Consider the following 5005-nt stretch of genomic DNA (forward strand, 5'->3'; position numbering starts at 1 on the left):
GGCCCCTTGGTCTTGCAAACTTTATATGCCTCAGTACAGGGGAACACCAGGGCCAAGAAGGGGGAGTGGGTGGGTAGGTGAGCGGGGAGGAGGGGAGGGTATAGGGAACTTTGGGGATAGCATTTAAAATGTAAATGAAGTAAATACCTAATAAAAATTGGAAAAAAAAAAAAGGTTTCTTAGTTGGGCTGTAGAGATGGCTCAGCAGTTATTAGCACTGACTGCTCTTCCAGAGGTCTTGAGTCCAATTCCCAGCAACCACATGGTGGCTCACAACCATCTGTAATAGGATCCGATGCCCTCTTCTGGTGTGTCTGAAGACAGCTACAATGTACTCACATACAGAAAATAAATAAATAAATCTTAAAAAAAAAAAAAGTCCTACTAACAAACATTGTGAGTCCCTTGTTTAAAAAAATTTTTTTTAGTTGATTTAAAAGTCAAAACACACAATGATAGTGTATCTTATTGACAAATATTTCAAATCAAGATTGGCAAATCTATAAATTAGTGAAAACTCTTCCTGGTTGAAAGAGGCTCCAAACTGGGCATGCACATGGCCTGGTGTGGACAACCAGCATGTAAGAATAGTACAAAGTCTATAGGATGGCTTTATGGCTTGTGGTCACCCAAGCTCCTATTGATACTTTATCGTCAGTCACCTGGTTTTGCATCTTGATTAGCATATATTAATTACACATACTGATGGGTTTCATGATAATTTCATACATGTGCACAATGTGTTTTGATTATATGAACATGCCTCCCCTGTTACCTGATAACCTTTCTACTCCTTCTAATTCCATGGTTGTTTTCTGGGAATTTCTATCTGGGGACAGTGATTTTTTTTTTCCTAGGGCTCCGTAGCTGCCACACCCTTTGTGACACTGAGATCCAGAAGGCCTCGGGAAGGTCCAAGGTCTGTGATGGCCCATTCCGTGTGTCTGTGTGGCTGAACCAAGGAGCCTAGATTTGGTCAAGAATCATTCTGGATGCTTCTGGGAAAGATAAAGTCAGCATAAAATTGCTGAATTTTGAGTAAGGCAGGAAGTCCTCTTCACTGTGTGTGGGTCTTACTTAGTCACCTTTGGGTTTAACTATGAGAGACTTCTCTCCAGCAAGAGGAACTCTGCAAGTGTCGACAGCCTTTGGGCTGCAGCTCTGCTCCTTACCGAGTCTCAGCTTACGGCTTCGTCCTAGATAGCGTGCCTAACAAGATCCAAAAACCCTGTGCAATTCCTTAAAGCGAAACTACAGAGCTGAGTGTCGGATAATCCCAGCATTCAGGAGGTGAGGGAGAAGGACCAAGAACTCATAGTTATATGGCATGTTCAAGGCTAGCCTGGGACATGTGAGGCCTTGTGTCAAAATAAGCAAATTACCAAGGAAAGAGAAAAAGAGATGGAAAAGAGAAAGGGAGAGAGGGAGGGAGGAAGGGAGAGAGGGAGGGAGGGAAGTATGAAGGGAGGAGGGAGAGAGAGAAAGAAAGAGAATGAATGAATGAATGAATGTATGAATGTCTTGCTCATTTGTTGCTAGAATCCTAGCAGAATGAATCCACAAATTGAGATAATGTCTTAGGAGTTCACCAATTAGCTAGAAAGAACACAATGTATTTTTCACACATTACTCGATGCAAACAACACAAGCTATGTAGTAACTGTGTCTTGCTTAAAGCAAAGAAACAAAGCAGAGAAAATATTCAGTTTCTAGGTCAGTTAGTAGCCATCATCAGCACCAGAGGGTCTGGGATCACCTAGGAGAAGCATCTTGGCTTGCTTGGGAAAAATCTATCTAGATTTAGTCCATTAAGATAGGAAGATCTGCCCTTGGTCTGAAGGCCCTGGGCTACACGGAAGGAGATGGGTGTGGCCATTTACCGACCTCTGACTTCAGATACAAACATACCCAGCAGCTGCTAGCTTCATGAGTTCCTCACCACCATGGGCAGCGAGCCGAAGCAAACCCTTACTTCTTTCAATGGCTTTAGTCAGGTGTTTCATCGGAGAAATCGGCAAAGGAGCTAAGACAATACCTTCGGAGCTAAGACAATACCTTCATACCTTGAGTGGTGGAGCACCACAGTGAGCTGGCTTTAATTTGCTCTGGCTTCTTCTGGGGTGCTGGAGCAGCCAACAGAGGGCTCTTCCTCATTTTTTACTACTTTGTTCTTTAAATGATCCCATCGGTTCTTATCTGTTCTCCCTTCCATTCAGGAAGTGAACTCACGATGTGTTCTATCTTACTTGAGCATTGATGCTCAGGTGTGTGTGTGTGTGTGTGTGTGTGTGTGAAGTTGATTCAAACTATAGTCGTTAGGGAAGAGGGAACCTCAACTGAGGAAGTGTCTCCATCAGGTTGGCTTGTGAGGTGTTTGTTTGATAAGTGATTGATAAGGGATGGCCCCGCCCACTGTGGGCGGTGCCTCCCACCCGCGCTCCCTAGCCGCCCCCCCTCCTCCCCAGCAGATAGACCTGGGTTACTTTATATAATAAGCAGGCTGAGCAAGCCATGGGGAACAAGGGAGTAAAGTATTCTTCTGTAGTTAATTCCCCTTGAGTTCATGCCCTGATGTCATCAGGTGATGGACTGGGACGCGGAAGTGTAAGATGAAGTAAACCCTTTCCTCTCTGAGTAGCTTTTAGTGATGCTGTTTATCGCCGCCCAAGAAGCTGCCCTAGAAAACAAACCAAGACAGCATGGATCGTGGATCTCAGCCTGCTCTCCAACAGTCCCTTCTCCCCTTCCTGGGTCCCTCTGCTCTCCTGAAGCTCCTACCTCTATCCTTGCTCCCTACCCTTGATCTGACTATCATTTGCCTGCTCAGCTAGAAACAGAAAAGGCCACATACTATCACTAGTGGGCTCTGCTAGAAACAGAAAAGGCCACATACTATCACTAGTGGGCTCTGCTAGAAACAGAAAAGGCCACATACTACTACCATTAGCCTGCTCTGCTAGAAACAGAAAGGGCCACATTCACACTTTCAGTTATGCCGATTGTAAAGTTTATTCACAGGATATGTGAGGTTTATTCTCTCTGCTATGTATTAAGAAGTCCTCATTTCCTGTGATGGCCAGCTCTTGGCAACCGCACGTTCTTTCGTTCTGATCATAATTAGTAACATTAACTCAGATCACACCCAACACTTCACACAACACATGTAGGTTACAGAGCAGTGGTTCTCAACCTTCCCACTGCTGCAAATCTTTAATACAATTCCTCAGTTTGTGGTGAGCCACAGCCATAAAATTATTTCATTGCCATTTCATAAATGTAATTCTTCTACTGTTATGAATCATGATGTAAATATTTGATATGCAGGATATCTGCTCCTGAGAAAGGGTTATTAGACAGCTCAAAGTAGTCATGACCCACAGGTTGAGAAATACTGAGAAAGAGAGAATAGGTTATACAATGGTACAAAAGAGGCCACAAACTTTAAAGAGATCTTACTGGAAGCAGAGACAAAGTTCATACAAATGGAGAGAAAGCCACTACAGATGCTTTTAGATACGAATGAAACCAGTTAGAGGTGTGTGTCAGTGAGCAGAGTAGAGTCATGGAGCCATTGGGGTGCAGCTGTGCCTCAGGGTCACTGGATGGACAGATGGATACGCCGATGACTGTGATTTCAGTTGCCAATGAGGCATTGGGAAATGGTGAAGGGCTGAAGTCATGACAACCATCCGGACTTGTCTGCTCTTGAGGCCCCTGATGCATACACTGGGTCAGATGATAGGTTAGCGGGGCCCCTGTCCCCCACTGTTAGGCATCCTTTAGCTGTGGCTCACGTGAAAGTGTGTCTCCCTTTGCTGGCCTGGTTGGTTTGATGAGCTCTTCAGCCTGGTTTTACTGCTGTGGTTTTAATAGGCACAGGTGCTCTCACACTTGGGTAAGTTTGTAGCCTGCACAAGTCACTCATCAGTCTGGACCTCCTAGGGGATGCTGCACAGGTCCTGAGGTTCATACCCAGAATGAGGCACACACTCATTCTGCCTCAGGATTTTCACCTTCAGCGAAGCTAAATGTTGCTTGTAAAATGGGCATCGCAGGGCCGGGATGCTTCTTCAGACAGTGTGAAGTAATTTAGAGCCAGGCATCCATAACCTGATGCGCATGCACACTAACCTCTCTCCCTCTCCACTGGAGTTTACAATTTGACAGCTTGATTGCTGCCTGCTCCTTCTTACCACCCATTGTCTTAAGCACTTCACATTGTATGTGCAGAGAAAGAGGTTGTTACAATGATATTCGTTGGGGGGGGGGACATTAACTCTTAACCCATTCAATCTAATCTCCCTTGTTTAGGATCTATGCAAAACTACCAAGCTTGACATTATTGACCCGGATGTTTTTCTTTCTGAGTATCATTTCTAACTTCTCCTTTCGGAAAAGAGGTCACGGCTTAAAGCACCGGCTTGGTGTCTTCCCTCCACTGTCCAAGACACTCAGTGAGATCCTGCCGACCTGGAGCTCAGGTGACCTGCAGCCCCTGCTGCGGGCTCACAGGGCCTTCTCTCAGCCCAATAGTTGTCGCTCTGTGCACGCACTGTCCCCCATTGATCCTCTCAGCATAGCATCAACAAATTCTTCATCGTCTCTGGACTCCATTATTCTTCCATTATTCTCCCTCCTGGCTGCCTCTACACATCGTCAAGATGTAGTCTGTTTGCCGTCTCCAAGCCCCTGTCACATCTAAGGTGCTGCTTCCAATGCCATTACACAGCTTATAGTCAATACACGAGCAGTGTTTGTTGAAAGGAGAAAGAAAAGAGTGTGTGCAACACATGTAACCAAGCAGACATTGGCTTAATCATCTAGGAACTTGCCTCAGGCCAGCAAAACTTAACTCCAGGAACATGGCAATGCCACTCACAGTAAAGTAGACCCAGACCAAAATATATGCATTGCGTAGAGATAAGAAACTACACTACCGAGCTGGGCGTGGTGGCATACGCCTTTAATCCCAACACTTGGGAGGCAGAGGCAGGTGGATTTCTGA

Source organism: Mus pahari, chromosome 23 (genome assembly GCF_900095145.1).
Source record: "Mus pahari chromosome 23, PAHARI_EIJ_v1.1, whole genome shotgun sequence".
Classification (NCBI taxonomy): Eukaryota; Metazoa; Chordata; class Mammalia; order Rodentia; family Muridae; genus Mus; species Mus pahari.